General features: G+C 34.5%; 1 protein-coding gene across 15 annotated transcripts in view; it reads left to right on the top strand.

The window, feature by feature from the left end:
* CCDC7 (coiled-coil domain containing 7) overlaps positions 1-16,746 on the top strand; it is a 383,402-nt gene that overhangs the window by 32,209 nt on the left and 334,447 nt on the right. The gene's annotated exons all lie outside the window — the stretch shown is intronic.

Raw genomic sequence — 16,746 nt, 5'->3', positions numbered from 1 at the left:
AAGTCTTTTTTGAGTAGATGTTCCATCTGGGTTTATGCATGAGGCTTGTAGGTTTCTACTCAGGTACTCCCCCTAGTGCCTCTCTGATACTATTATAAATTTCAGTACCGGAGCTCCACCTAATGTCTGCTTTTGTTACTGCAAACACTGGTGCATGGTGTACTCTGTTTTTAGTTCTGAGATTCTCAATCTGGCATCCTTTTGCTATCAGTACTTGGATAGAGGCAAGAGGGAAACTGGCCTCTTGGACAACCCCGTGCCGCAATTGTCAGAATGTTGGATGTGTGTTTTACTCCTTTCCATACCCAAGGGGAAAATAAGAGTTGAGGGACTTCTTCCTAATTGTACTGCATTGTGTGAGAATAGGGAGAGGCTCTGGGCAGTTAATCTTGAGAGTATCAATTTTTTTTTATTGGACTTTGATGTAGTTGATTTTGTCCTTGTCTAAGGTACAGGAAACTTTTAACTATTTTTTGGATTTCTCAGAAGCATTTGGGTTGTTTGATGTTAAAACCCTATTTTTCTAGAGGAAGGGGGATTTTAGGCTTCATATTCACCATCTTGCTCATAAAATATTATTTCTTTAATGAGGAATGGTATTAGAAACCAAGATCTGTTAGTTAATTTTGCCCAGTGATCCTGGACTGTCTTTGCTTTTCTACCGTTTCAACAGATAGAACTGGGAAATGTATGTAGGTATGCACACATATACATATACATAGTTCATATACTCTTATCCCTATATATAATTAAAGTGAACATATACATGAATATATACATGAATAGATATATTTAGAAATCTGGAATTCTCACAGACACCTTGAATTCCAGTCTCTCACTTCAGGACTTATTCTTGCTTTCATTTCATGTGTATATGTCCTTTCCACAGTGAGATTCTAACTCTTAACATCAATACAGTTACTCTTTTGCTCAAACCTATACTACTTCAAAGATCATTTAAGAATTTCTTCTCCTTTATCAATACAAAAACAAACTTACTAAAAAGATTTTCAAAAGATTTCTTTTGAACTACCCATCCCTCTGACACTTAGCAGCATTCTTGTCCAAGACTGAGTACAAGGTATCTATTAAATTTTGTGTTATCGAGTTTCTTGGATTAGCTCTTTTTTCTTTTTCCTTTACTAGTTTCTTCAGTTTTAAGTTTTTTAAAATTTTTATTTATTTATGATAGTCACACAGAGAGAGAGAGAGAGAGAGGCAGAGACACAGGCAGAGGGAGAAGCAGGCTCCATGCACCGGGAGCCCGACGTGGGATTCGATCCCGGGTCTCCAGGATCATGCCCTGGGCCAAAGGCAGGCGCTAAACCGCTGTGCCACCCAGGGATCCCTCCAGTTTAAGTTTAAAAGCAAAAACCTTAACTCAAAAATATATGCATACCTCCTTTTTCGTTGTAGCATTATTCACAATACTTAACATATGGATATATACATCAATAGATGAATAGATAAAGAAGATGGGCATATGTATACAGTGGAATATTAATTTGGTTATGAAAAGAATGAGATCTCACCATTTGTGACAGCATGGATGGGCTTAATGTTTTATACTAAGTGAAATATGTCAGAGAATGACAAATATATGATTTCACTCATATGGAACGAAACAAATGAACAAAATAATTATGGACAAAGCCATAAATATGGAGAACAAACTAGAGAGTTTGGTTGTTGGAGATGATGGGAGTGGGCCAAAAGTAAAGGGAAGTGAGACATTCAGGCTTTAAATTATGTAATGAATAAGTCAGAGGGAAGAAAGGTACAGCATAGGGAATGTAGTCAGTGATATTGTAATAGCATTGTATGGTGACAGATAGTAGCTACATTTGCATTGAACACAGCATGATGTATAAATTTGTCAAATCACTATGTTGTACACCTGAAACTAATGTAACATTGTGTGTCAATTATACTTCAATAAAAAAAAGAGGGATGCCTGGGTAGCTCAGTGGTTGAGCATCTGCCTTTCACTCAGGACATGATCCTGGGGTCCTGGGATCAAGTCCCACATTGGGTTCCCCACAGGGAGACTGCTTCTCCCTCTGCCTATGTCTCTGCCTCTTTCTCTCTGTCTCTCATGAATAAATAAGTAAAATCTTAGGAAAAAAACCCTAAAAACCTTCTGCACAGTAAACCATCAACAAGATGAAAAGATAACCTCTGGAATGGGTGAAAATGTTTGTAAAGCATATATCTGATAAGGGGTTAATATCCAAAATATATACCAAATTTATACAATTCTCTGTGGGGGGGGGTGCGGGGGGGAGACCCAAACAATCCAATTAAAAAATGGGACAGAAGAACATTTTTTTCCAAAGAAGACATTCAAATGGCCAATGTGTATATGGAATGGTGTTCAGTGTCACTGATCATTAGGGAAATGCAAATCAAAACCACAATGAGATATCACCCCATACTTATTAGAATGACTATCATAAAATAGATAAGAGAACACATGCTTGCAAGGATATGAAGAAATGGCAACTCTTGTTTTTTTTTTTTTTTTTTTTTTTTCCTATTTTATTTTATTTTATTTTTTTTTTGTTTTTTTTTTTTATTTATTTTTAATTTTTTTTTTAATTGGTGTTCAATTTACTAACATACAGAATAACACCCAGTGCCCGTCACCCATTCACTCCCACCCCCCGCCCTCCTCCCCTTCCACCACCCCTAGTTCGTTTCTCAGAGTTAGCAGTCTTTACGTTCTGTCTCCCTTTCTGATATTTCCCACACATTTCTTCCCCCTTCCCTTATATTCCCTTTCACTATTATTTATATTCCCCAAATGAATGAGAACATATAATGTTTGTCCTTCTCCGACTGACTTACTTCACTCAGCATAATACCCTCCAGTTCCATCCACGTTGAAGCAAATGGTGGGTATTTGTCATTTCTAATAGCTGAGTAATATTCCATTGTATACATAAACCACATCTTCTTTATCCATTCATCTTTCGTTGGACACCGAGGCTCCTTCCACAGTTTGGCTATCGTGGCCATTGCTGCTATAAACATCGGGGTGCAGGTGTCCTGGCGTTTCATTGCATTTGTATCTTTGGGGTAAATCCCCAATAGTGCAATTGCTGGGTCGTAGGGCAGGTATATTTTTAACTGTTTGAGGAACCTCCACACAGTTTTCCAGAGTGGCTGCACCAGTTCACATTCCCACCAACAGTGTATGAGGGTTCCCTTTTCTCCACATCCTCTCCAACATTTGTTGTTTCCTGCCTTGTTAATTTTCCCCATTCTCACTGGTGTGAGGTGGTATCTCATCGTGGTTTTGATTTGTATTTCCCTGATGGCCAGTGATGCAGAGCATTTTCTCATGTGCATGTTGGCCATGTCTATGTCTTCCTCTGTGAGATTTCTGTTCATGTCTTTTGCCCATTTCATGATTGGATTGTTTGTTTCTTTGGTGTTGAGTTTAAGAAGTTCTTTATAGATCTTGGAAACTAGCCCTTTATCTGATATGTCATTTGCAAATATCTTCTCCCATTCTGTAGTTTGTCTTTGAGTTTTGTTGACTGTATCCTTTGCTGTGCAAAAGCTTCTTATCTTGATGAAGTCCCAATAGTTCATTTTTGCTTTTGTTTCTTTTGCCTTCGTGGATGTATCTTGCAAGAAGTTACTATGGCCGAGTTCAAAAAGGGTGTTGCCTGTGTTTCTTCTCTAGGATTTTGATGGAATCTTGTCTCACATTTAGATCTTTCATCCATTTTGAGTTTATCTTTGTGTATGGTGCAAGAGAGTGGTCTAGTTTCATTCTTCTGCATGTGGATGTCCAATTTTCCCAGCACCATTTATTGAAGAGACTGTCTTTCTTCCAATGGATAGTCTTTCCTCCTTTATCGAATATTAGTTGAAATGGCAACTCTTGTATATGACTGGTGGCAATGTAAATTTCCACTAAGGAAAAAATACAGAATTTCTCAAAAATCTAGAAATGTAACTACAGCATGTTCTAGAAATTTCACTTCTGGGTATATATCAAAAGGAAATGAAATCATCTTGAAGAGATAATGCACCCCTATGGTTATTGCAGCATTATTCACAAAAGCCAAAGACACGGAAACAACTTAAATGTCCCTCAGTTAATGAATGGATAAAGAAAATGTGGTATCTATATATTCAATGGAGTATTACTCTTACATAAAGAAGAAGGAAATTCTGCCATATGCAGCAGTATGGATGGACCTTGAGCACATTGCGCTAAGGGGAATAAGTCAAACAAGGAAAGACAAAGTATGATCTGACTTATATGTAAAAAAACTGGATTGAGAACAGATTGGTGGTAGGCAGAGGTGGTGGGGAGATGAGAGGTGGGAGAAATGAGTGATGATGATCAAAAGATAGAAGCTTTTAGTATAAGATAAATAAGTTCTGGGGATATAATGCACTGCATGGTGACTACAAAAATAGAATAAAAACTAAAAAATAAAGGTAAAGGATAGACAAATATATGGTAACTTAAAGCTAGCATGGCTTTATTATTGTTAGACAAATTTGAAGGTAAGGCAAATAAAATTAGAGATGAGTGTCCATACAAGAATCAAAGGTTTGGTTCACCAGGAATATATAACAGTCCTTATGTTCAGCTCCATAATAATACAGCATGAGGTGGGTGGTAGAGTGCTGTCCAGCAAGATGTGGTATACGTGTTGAACCAACTGTGGTGCTATGTTCCCAGTTACTAGAGTTACACAGGTCCAGGAATCAAAAAGGTTAGATTTGCCTCCTCTTCTCATCACTCCCAGTGATCTACTTTGGTAATATTAATTTCCAGGCCCTGCAAGACTAGGTACTGTGGGATTAGAGGCTACCATCCTACAGAGGTGGATTTTTTTTTTTACATGATGTACAATAATAGTTTCATTGAACCTCAAACAACTGTCCGATCCAAGTTCAGAAATTCATTCTAGCTTCTAATTGAAGTACATCATGTTTCTTTGCCTGACAGCTGTGTCTGGCTGTAGAGGTCCCACAGGACTGGCAGACTGGGACTGCTGCAGAGCTAATATTCCCAGAATGGATGAATAAGTATCCTTCATGGGCATGTATGAAGTATTCTTACACATGCTCTAAAATGGTCCCTCATGAGATTAAGCCTCAGTTTCTCCTAGTCACAACTCATGTGTATGGTCTATACACCATTCTTTGTTCGATTTCTTTATCTCTCACCATGTTTTTTGAGTTTGCCTTACAAACCACTTGCACACAATTCTTGGTATCTGCTTTTGGGGGAACTCAAACCAAGATATTTCCCCAACTCGATATAAGAGGCTATGTTAGAATATGTTATTCTTGAACCTACAGCTTATATAGACATTTAGATAAAGGTAAATTATAGGGCAATTTTACTTGTAAGCAGATGTAAAAAATCCTAAACAAAGCATAGCTAGTTGAATCCAATAATTTATTTTGTCTTTTTGTATGAATTGACCATTTGGTTATGATGAAATAGTGTTTCATTTGTCTATGGTAATATTTCTCATCCTATAGTCTGTTGTCTGATATTGATACAGTTCCTCCAGTTTTTTTTTTTTTGATGATTAGTGTTGTTATGATACTTCTTCTACTTAACTTATTTATATATTTATATTTAAAATGTGTTTCCTATAGAGAAAGCTTTTTAAAAAAAATTTTTTTTAAAAAGAAAAAAAAAAGAAAAAATTTAAGTATGATGATATCTGCCTTTAATTGGAGTGTTTTGACCAGATGCATAGTATAATTGTTAACATGTTAGGGTATAAGACTTCCATTTTTGCCTTTTTTTTTTTTTTTTTTGGTACATACAGCAGTATGCCATTTGTTCCTCTGTCTTGCCCTGCCTTAATTAATTTTTTTATTTTTAATTTTTTAAAAAGATTTATTTATTTGAGGGGGGTGGTAGGGACAGAAAGAGAGGGAGAGAGACAATTTTAAACAAACTCCCTGTTCAGTGTAGAGTCTGTTCCTAAGGTAACTACTAATAAAAAATTAAAAAATATACAGAAAAGGAAAATGAATCAAAACAGTATGCTAAATTAAACCAAATAAAACGAATTAATAAAAGAAATGAGTTTCTAAAATAGCATGATATACAGAAAAATAAGATACCAGCAGAAATAAATCCTTCCAGGTAGGTAGTTACATTAAATATAGATTAAGTGGAGCCTGAGTGGCTCAGTCAATTAAGTGTCTGCCTTCAGCTCAGGTCTTGATCCCAGCCTCTTGGGATCAAGCCTGGCATCAGGCTCCTCCTTGCTCAGCAGGGTTTCTGCTTCTCCCTCTCCCTCTGCCCCTACCCTCTTGTGCTCATTCTCTTATAAAATACAAAAAAAAAAATTTTATTTATAAATAAATAAGTAAATAAATATAGATTAAATTTTGCAATAAAAACCAGAGACTGGCGTTTCAATTCCAATTTGAGGAATCTCTATCCTGTTTTCCATAATAGCTGCACCAACTTACATTCCCACCAACAGTATACGAAAGTTCTCTTTCTCTACATCCTTGTCAACATTAGTTATTGCTTGTCTTTTTGCTACTAGCCATTCTGACAGGTGTGAGGTGATATGTTGTTGTGGTTTCAATTTTCATTTCTCTGATAATTAGTGATTTTGAGTATCTTTTCATGTATCTATTGGCTATCTATATGTCTTCTTTGGAAAACTGTTTAGGTCTCTGCCATTTTTTTTATTGGATTGTGTTTTGTTTTTTCTTTATCTTTTCTTTCTTCTTTCTTTCTTTTTTTTTTTTTTTTGATTTTGAGTTATATAGTTCTTTGTATATTTTGGATGTTAACCCCTAATGAGATATATCATTTGCAAATGTCTCCTCCCATTCAGTAGATTGCTTTTTTTGTTTTGTTGATAGTTCATTTGCTATGCAAAAGCTTATTTTGATGTAATCCTAATAGTTTATTTTGCTTTTTTTCTCTTTCCTTAGGAGACCTATCTAGAAAAAATTTGCCATGGTCAGTATCAGAAAAAAAGTATCTGTGTTCTCTTCTAGGATTTTTATGGTTTTAGGTATTTAATCCATTTTTTGTGTGTGGTGTAGAAAGTGGTCCAGTTTCATCCTTTTGCGTATCACTGTCCAGTTTTCCTAGCACCATTAATTGAAGAGAGTGTCTTTTTCCTATTGTATATTCTTGCCTTCTTTGTTGTAGATTAATTGACCACGTAAGCATAGATTTATTTCTGGATTTTCTATTTTGTTCCATTGATCTATGAGTGATTTTGTACCAGTATCATACTGTTTTCATTACTACAGATTTGTAGTATATCTTGAAATCTGGAATTGTGATACCTCCAGCTTTGTTTTTCTTTCTCAAGATCGCTTTAGCTATTTGTGATCTTTTGTGGTTCTATACAAATTTTAGGATTGTTTGTTCTAGTTCTGTGAAAATGCGATTGCTATTTTGATAGGGATTGCATTAAATCTGTAGATTGCCTTGGGTAGTATGGACATTTTAACCGTATTAGTTCTTTAAATCCATAAGTGTGGAATAGCTTTCTATTTGTGTCATACTTTTCTTTCATCAGTGTTTTATGGCTTTCGGAGTACAGGTCTTTCACCACCTTTGTTAAATTTATTCCCAGGTATTTAATTTGTGTGTGTGTGTGTGTGTGTGTGTAATTGTAGATAGAATTGTTCTCTTAATTCTCCTTCTGCTAATTTCTTATTAGTGTATAGAAATGCAACATATTTCTAAATATTAATTTTGTATTCTGCAATGTTACTGAATTCATTTATTATTTCTAATAGTTCTAATAGTTTAGGGTTTTCTATGTATAGCATTATGCCATTTGCATAATGACAGTTTAACTTCTTCCTTACCAATATGGATACCTTTTATTTGTTTTTCTTGCCTGATTTATGCTTGAATAAATGTGGTGAGAGTGAGAATTGATGTCCTGTCTTGTTCCTGACCTTTGGGGAAAAGCTCTAATTTTTTCCCCTTTGAGTATGATGTTAACTGTGCGTGTGTGTGTTTGTGTGTGTGTGTGTGTGTGTGTGTTTATATGGCCTTTGTTATGTTGGTGTATGTTTCTGCTAAACCCATTTCTTTAGAATTTTTATCATGAATGGCTATTGAATTTTTTCAAATGCTGCTTCTGCATCTATTGAGATGATCATATGGTTTTTAATCCTTTTTGTTGATGTGATGTATCACATTGATTTGTAAATATTAAACCATCCTCGCACTCCCAGAATAAATCTCTTTTTTAAAAGATTTTATTTATTTGAGAGACAGTGAGCATGTGTGCATGAATGGGAGGAGGGGCAAAGAGAGAGGAAGAGGGACAAACAGACTCCCTGCCAAGTGAGGAGGATGACACAGGGCTTGATCACAGGGCTTGATCCCAGGATTCGGAGATTGTAACCTGAGCCAAAGTCAGACACTTAACTCACTGAGCCACCCAGGCACCCCAGAATAAATGCCTCTGGTTTGTGGTGAATGCATTTTGAATGTAGTTTACTTGTATTTTGCTGAGGATTTTTGCACCTATGTTCGTTGGTGATATTGGCCTATTATTTTCTTTTTTTCATGGTGTCTTTGTCTGATTTTGGTGTTAGGGTAAATCTGGCTTTGTAGAATGAATTTGGAAACTCCTTCCGTTTTTTGAAATAGTTTGAGACTAGGCATTAACTCTTTAAATGCTTGGTGGAATTCACCTATGAATCCATCTGGTCCTGGATTTATTTTTATTTATTTATTAATTATTATTTTTAAAGATATATTTATTTTAGAGAGTGAGAGACATAAGCAGGGGGAGGGGCAGAGGGAGAAAGACAGAGAGAAAGGAGGCAAACTTCCTACTGAGCAGGGAACCTGATGTGGGGCTCAATCTCAGGACCCTGAGATTATGACCTGAGCCAAAATGGAGTCAGACACTTAACTGACTGGTCACCCAGGTGCCACTGGGCTTTTATTTTTTGGCAGTTTTTTGATTACTAATTCAATTTCATTACTAATAATTGGTCTTCAGATTTTCTGTCTCTGCCTGATTCAATTTTAGAAGACTGTATATTTCTAGGATTTTATCCATTTCTTTTGAGAAATGGATAATTGGCCCTCTATATGTTTGCTGACATGTAATTTTTCATAGTATTCTCTTATATTTTGTTGTATTTCTGTGGTGTAAGTTGATTCTGCTCTTTTGTTTCTGATTTTATTTATTTGAATTTTTCTTTTTTTCTTGATGAGTCTGGCTAAGGGTTTATCAATTTTGTTTATCTTTTTAAAGAACCAGCTCTTGGTTTCATTCATTGGTCTTTTCCTTTTTAAAAAGTCTATGCTATTTATTTGTATTCTGATCGTTATTAATTTTTCTTCTTTCTATTCACCTTAGGCTTTTTTGGTTCTTTTTCTGGTTCATTTAGGTGTAAGATTAGATTGCTTATTTGAATTTTTCTTGTTTCTTGAGGTAAGCTTGTGTTGCTATGGATCTCCCTCTTAATACTACTTTTGCTGTGTCCCAAAGATTTTAGACAGTTGTATTTTCATCTGTCTCCATATATTTTTCAATTTTTTCTTTGATTTCTTCATTGACCCTCAGTTTATTGTGTATTGTTTAGATTCTATGTGTTTGTGTTCTTTTCATTTTTTTCTTCTGATATTTAGTTTCATACCATTGTGATTGAAAAGGATGCATAGTATGATTTTAGTTTTTCTTTAATTTATTGAAACTTGTTTTGTGCCTAACATATAATCTATTCTTAGGAATGTTCCATGTGCACTTGAGAAGAATGCATATTCTATTATTTTGGATGGAATGTTCTATATATGTGTGTTATGTCCATATGGTCTAATGTGTCATTCAGAGACTCTTGTTTCCTTATTGATTTTCTGCCTGAATGATCTATCCATTGATATAGGTTAGGTGTTAAAATCTCCTATTATTATTGTATTACAATCGATTACTCCCTTTATGTCTATTTATATTTGCTTTATATATTTAGGTGCTCTAATATTGTTTAGATATTTACAATAGCTGTTTACAGTTGTTATATCTGCTTGTTTGATTGATTCCTTTATTTTATTACTATGTAACACCTTTATTTTTTGTTAGTCTTTGTTTAAAAGTATTATGTCTGATATAAGTATTGTTACCTGGCCTTTTCTTTTTTCTTCCATTTATAGGATCAGTATTTTTCCATTCCTTCACTTTCAGTGTGTATGGGTTTTTGGGTCTGAAGTGAGTCTCTTATAGGGAGTATGTAGATGGTTCTTAAATTTTTAATCCATTATGCCACTCTATGTCTTTTGATTGAAGGCTTTTTATATATATAGGCTTTTTATATATAAAGTATTTATATATAAAGTAATTATTTAGGCTTTTTATATATAAAGTAATTATTGTTAGTTATGTACTTATTGCCATTTTGTTAATTATTTTATGGTTGTTTTTGTAGTTCTCTGCTTCTTGCTGTCCTTTGTGATTTATGAATTTCTGTAGTGTTATATTTGGATTCTTTCTCTTTTTTTTGGATCTTTTATAGATTTTGGGTTTGTGGTTACCATGAAGTTCATATATAACATCTTAAGCATATAGCAGTCTCTATTAATTTGCCAGTCATTTAAGTTCAAATGCATTCTTAAAAAACTTCTTTTTGTTCCTTTTATTCCTTCCTTTACAGTTTATGTGTATGCTGTCATGTTTACATCTTTTTATTCATAATTTTCTTAAATTTAACAATGGCTTTTTTCTTAAGTTCTCTTTCATCTTTGAAGGATAATTTTGCCAGATATGTAATACTTGGCATATGGTATTTTTTCATTAATTGCATTTAAAATATGCCATCACACTACCTACTGGTGTCCATAGTCTCTGAAGAGAAATCAGCTGTTAATTTTATTGAAGATCTCTTGTACATATTCTCTCGTTTTGCTTTCAAAATTTTATATTTGTGTTTGGCTTTCAACAGTTTTACTATAATGTGTCTTCATATGGATCTTTTTCATTTATTCTTCTAGGATTTTGACATATAAATCCTTGTTTTTTCTCAAATTTGGGAAATATGCAGTAATTATTTCCTTATTCGTTTTACCCACTTTTCTTTCTGTTTTCCTGGGAGTCCTGTTATGTCTATGTTGATAATATCAATGATGTCCCATAGTTCTGTTAGGCTCTGTTCCTTTTTTCATTCATTTTTCTTTTTTTCCCCTCAGAATGGATAATTTCAATTGACCTGTTTTTAAATTGACTGATTCTTTTGCCTGTTCAAATCTGTTTTCAAAACCCTCTAGTAAAGTTTTCATTTCAGTTATAGTTCCTTTTGTTCACTTATTTAATTTTTAATTTCTAGAATTTGGCTTCTTTTTGTAATTTCTATATCTTTACTTATACTTGTTAGAATGCTGTTTTTTGTTTCCTTTAATTCTTTGTGCATGATTTCCTTTAGCACTTTGGATATATTTAAGACAGTTGATTTAAAGTTTTTGTCTACTAAGTTCAGTGTGTAAGCTTTCTTAGGGACAGTATCTGTTTATATTTTTTTCCTTCAAATAAGTCACAATTTCCTGATTCACTGAATGCTTGCTTCATAATTTTTTGTTAAAAACTAGATATTTTGAATATGTGGTAACTCTGGATATCAGATTTTCCCCTCTCCTTAAATTTTGTGGTTACTTTTGTTTAGTGAGTTTTCTAAGCTATTATTTTTTAAATATTCATTTTTAAAGCAATTTTATGTTTTCAGCAGAATGCATATATTACAGAGAGTTTCCATATTTCCCCTATTTCTATGCATACATGGCTTCCCCTATTAACATCATGCACCAGACTGTTATCTCTGTATGATCTATGAAACTATATTGACACATCATCACCATCCAAAGTCTATAGTTTACATACGGCTTTCTCTTGTCCATTCTATGGGTTTTAAGGAATGTAAAATGATATGTATGTGCAATTATAGTATACAGAATAGTTTCACTGCCCTAAAAATTCTATGTGCTTCACATATTTATCTTCCTTTCCCTATTTAACCCCTGATAGCCACTGATCTCTTTATGTGTTTATAGTTTTTCTTTTCCAGAATGTCATATAGTTGGAATCATACAATGTGTATAGCCTCTTTTTGATTGGCTTCTTTCACTTAGCAATATTCAATTAAGATTCATACGTGTCTTTTCATGGACTGGCAGCTCTTTTTTGGATGTATGCAGAATAACAATTTATTGCGTAGTTGTACCAGTCTTTTGATTCACTTATTGGATGACACCTTGTTTGCTTCCAAGTTTTGACAATTTTGAATAAACCTGCTATAAACATCTGTGTGCAGATGTTTTTGTATGGACATAGTATTTCAACTCATTTGGGTAAACACCAAGGAGAATGATTGCTAGATAATATAGTAAGAGTAGGCTTAGTTTTTAAAGAAACTCCTCAAAACTTATCACCACTGAATTTTTTAACTTGAACTTGTCCATGCTGAGCTTCCTGCATTTCATTTTTAGTTTGAGTTTTCTTATCCCACTGCTAGTTCCTGTGGAAGTTTGTTCTTATGGATTTCTGCTCTGATACTTTCTGATTCTTCGTATCAGCTGTTTATCTCTTCAATTTTTGGTGCTGTGATTTGTTCTGTGACCTTGATTCTTTGATAGATATAAGAAGAGTTGTTGATTTTCAGTTCATTCAGCTTTTATTGTTAGGTCAGAATGACTAATCCAGGTTCCTTCCATGTCACATTGGAAATCAGAAGTCTAAACTTTATTTTGAAAGTCTATATTCTTTGATGATGTATTTTGTCTCTCGGCTCTCTGTTCCTATTGCTTGTGGTCAGCTGGTGGATTTTTTTTTAATAAATTTATTTTTTATTGGTGTTCAATTTGCCAACATACAGAATAACACCCAGTGCTCATCCCATCAAGTGCCCACCTCAGTGCCCGCCACCCAGTCACCCCCACCCCCCGCCCACCTCCCCTTCCATCACCCCTAGTTCGTTTCCCAGATTTAGGAGTCTTTATGTTCTGTCTCCCTTTCTGATATTTCCCACACATTTCTTCTCCCTTCCCATATATTCCCTTTCACTATTATTTATATTCCCCAAATGAATGAGACCACATAATGTTTGTCCTTCTCTGATTGACTTATTTCCCTCCAGTTCCATCCACATCGAAGCAAATGGTGGGTATTTGTCGTTTCTAATGGCTGAATAATATTCCATTGTATACATAGACCACATCTTCTTTATCCATTCATCTTTCGATGGACACTGAGGCTCCTTCCACAGTTTGGCTATTGTGGACATTGCTGCTATAAACATCGGGGTGCAGGTGTCCCGGCGTTTCATTGCATCTGTATCTTTGGGGTAAATCCCCTCAGTTGGTGGATTTGATAAAGATTTCCTTAAATACCTTGAGCCACAAAAAAAAAAAAAAAAAAAAAAAGAAGAAAGAGAGAGAGAGAAAAAAAAATTTTCCCCCTGTTCCTTTAAGATTGGCTCTGTGTTGGGATACTCCTTCAAAGCTTAGCCAGGCTATATACAAATCTTGAGTTAGCCTCCCTTTTCTGCTTCCCCTTGAGCCAAAGATAAAAAAAGGTGGAAATTTAATGTCACTCAGAAATTTTCTGAGCATGAGTCCCGGCATGGGCAAGTGTATGGCTGACAAGATTCCCCCTTATATATGGGATCTTTTCAAAATCCTTATTTTCCAAAGTAACTCCCAGCTTTTTCTTCCAAGCTGTTGACATGCCTATTATTTGCTGCAATTGCAATCTTTTTCTCCAGAGAGCTTTGGCTTATTTATTTGCCTTTCAATGTTGAGGAATGCCCTCCACTTAGCTGGGTTTTTTTTTTGTGTGTGTGTGGTTTTTTTTGTTTGTTTGTTTGTTTTGTTTTGTTTTGTTTTGTTTTGCTTTGAGAGGGTTCTGAGGTAGATGAAAAAAAAGGTAAAAGCTACTTCCGGACTTCTCTTGGCTTCAGTGATATAATAGCCTGTCTAGAGTGTTAGTTGCAGATTATTTCACTTTAAAAAAATTATGCCATCTTCTTATTAGGAAGCTTTTTATGATAGCAGCATTGAGTGCCAGGCCCATTAACCACAATTTTTTAAGAGTAGGGTATTTTTACTCAGATGGCTAACAGACACATGAAAAGATGCTCAATATTACTCATCATCAGGGAAATACAAATAAAATTATAATGAGATATCACTTCACCCCTGACGGAATGGCTAAAATTAATAATACAGGAAGCAACAGATGTTGGTGAGGATGCAAAGAAAAGGGAATCCTACACTGTTGGTGGGAATGCAAACTGGTACAGCCACTCTGGAAAACAGTATAGAAGTTCCTCAAAAAGTTAAAAATAAACCACATCTTCTTTATCCATTCATCTTTCGTTGGACACCGAGGCTCCTTCCACAGTTTGGCTATTGTGGTTTATGTATACAATGGAATATTACTCAGCTATTAGAAATGACAAATACCCACCATTTGCTTCAACGTGGATGGAACTGGAGGGTATTATGCTGAGTGAAGTAAGTCAGTCGGAGAAGGACAAACATTATATGTTCTCATTCATTTGGGGAATATAAATAATAGTGAAAGGGAATATGAGGGAAGGGAGAAGAAATGTGTGGGAAATATCAGAAAGGGAGACAGAACGTAAAGACTGCTAACTCTGGGAAACGAACTAGGGGTGGTAGAAGGGGAGGAGGGCGGGGGGTGGGAGTGAATGGGTGACGGGCACTGGGGGTTATTCTGTATGTTAGTAAATTGAACACCAATAAAAAATAAATTAAAAAAAAAAGTTAAAAATAGAACTACCCAAGGATCTAGCAATCGCACTACTAGGTACTTATTCAAAGAGTGCAAAAATACTAATTCAAAGGGATATGTATCCTGATGTTTATATTATAGCAGCATTATCAATAGCCAAATTATGGGAAGAGTCTAAATGTCCATTGACTCATGAATGAATTAAGAAGTTATGGTATATATACAATGGAATATTACTCAGCCATAAACAAGAATGAGACCCTGCCATTTGCAATAACATAGATGGAACTATATTGTATTATGCTAAACGAAATAAGTCGGTCAGAGAAAGACAAGTACCATATGATTTCACTCATATGTGGAACTTAAGAAACAGATGAATGTGGGAAGGGAATAGAGAGGCAAGCCATATAACAGACTCTTAACTATAGAGAACAGAACTGAGGATTGCTGGAGGGGGAGATGAGGCAGGCAGGAGGATGGGTTAAATGAGTGATGGGTATTAAGAAGGACACTTGTGATGAGCAGTGAGTTATACGTAAATGATGAATCACTAAATTCTACTCCTAAGACTAATATTATCTTATATGTTAACTAACTGGCATTTGAATAAAAACTTGAAACAAACAAAAAGAGTAGGATATTTCCTGGTTACCTTGCCTGTAGTTTTTTCTTAGGTTTACTTTTCTAAGAATTAATTTTGTTATTGTTTGCTAGGTTAGAATGTGTGGTGAAATCATTTCTGAGCCTTTGAGTTTCTGAAAATAGTTCTGAAATAGAAATAGAAAACTATTTCTGAAAATAGTTTTATTTTGGCTTTACACTTAAATGATATCTTTAAAATTAGAATGGAAGTTTATATTTTCTGGGGAACTTTAGATATATTCTCCCACATCTTCACAGAATTTTCTCATTCTGTTTAGTGTTTGCCTGAAATTGATTTTCTCACATATGGTCAGTTTTCATTTTCCATGTTTATTAATAATGTTCTAGATTCAGCATTACTGGAACTGATGTGGTTTTCTCAGTAGTTGAGAAAGCCTTTGTTCTCCAGGCTTTTAGTGGCTTAAATAGTTGTTGAACTCTGGCTCTCATGAATGGATGAATTGATATATTGATGGTTTCCCATCATCTTCTAAGATAGGAAAGGAGGTTTTGAGAACCTTGGAATCTCTTTTGATGGTGGAAAGAACAAGTTTATTCCAAGGTGGTATGCCTCAGTGAATATTACATTTTAAATCCTTATGTAGCTGAAAATATTTTCCTTCAGACATGGATGTTTATTTAATTTTAGTATGTTTTCTTGAGGATGTCAGCCTTTTTTACTTAGATTTCTGATTTCTTATTATTTAGCACAGTGATTCTCAAACTTTAGTATACAATGGGATCAATTGGACCGCTAGTTAAAACACAAATTGCTGGTCCTACTCCCACAGTTTTTGATCCAGTTGACTGAGATGGGGCCTAAGAATTTATATTACCAATGAATATGTTTGTTTAGGTGATGCTGATGCTTTTGACTATGGGACCACACTTTTTGAACCATTGATTTAGGGTTAGTGTGGCAGAAGGGAAATTTAGACTAGCCTGATTTTTAGTTAATTAACTTTTCTTTACTGCCTGAATGAATGTAGTAATATTTTTACTTAATAAAGTAATTAGAAACGTTTATCTGGATGTAATAGAATGGGCTTTTTGTGTGTATGTGTGGCAGACATAATCATTTTAACATTATATTTTCTAAGTGTTAAATATTGGTATTTTGGATTGTATGATTCATTTTGGATATTCAATTTCTGTCACAATCTCCCAAACCAGTTCTTTGCAATTTCCATTAAAAATATCAAGTAGTAGTATAATATTTTATATCTTGATTTTTAGGCCCTTTACCAGAGCAAAGTTATGTTGAAGAAATAATGTTCTTATGATAATGCTTTTCATTATTGTACTCTCTGCTATATAAAAAAATCTCTTCCAAAAGGAATCTTAAGTTTATTCCTTACCTATATTAAGA

This window comes from Canis lupus, chromosome 2, assembly GCF_011100685.1.
Source record: "Canis lupus familiaris isolate Mischka breed German Shepherd chromosome 2, alternate assembly UU_Cfam_GSD_1.0, whole genome shotgun sequence".
Lineage (NCBI taxonomy): Eukaryota > Metazoa > Chordata > Mammalia > Carnivora > Canidae > Canis > Canis lupus.
This window is presented reverse-complemented; position numbering and strand designations above follow the sequence as displayed.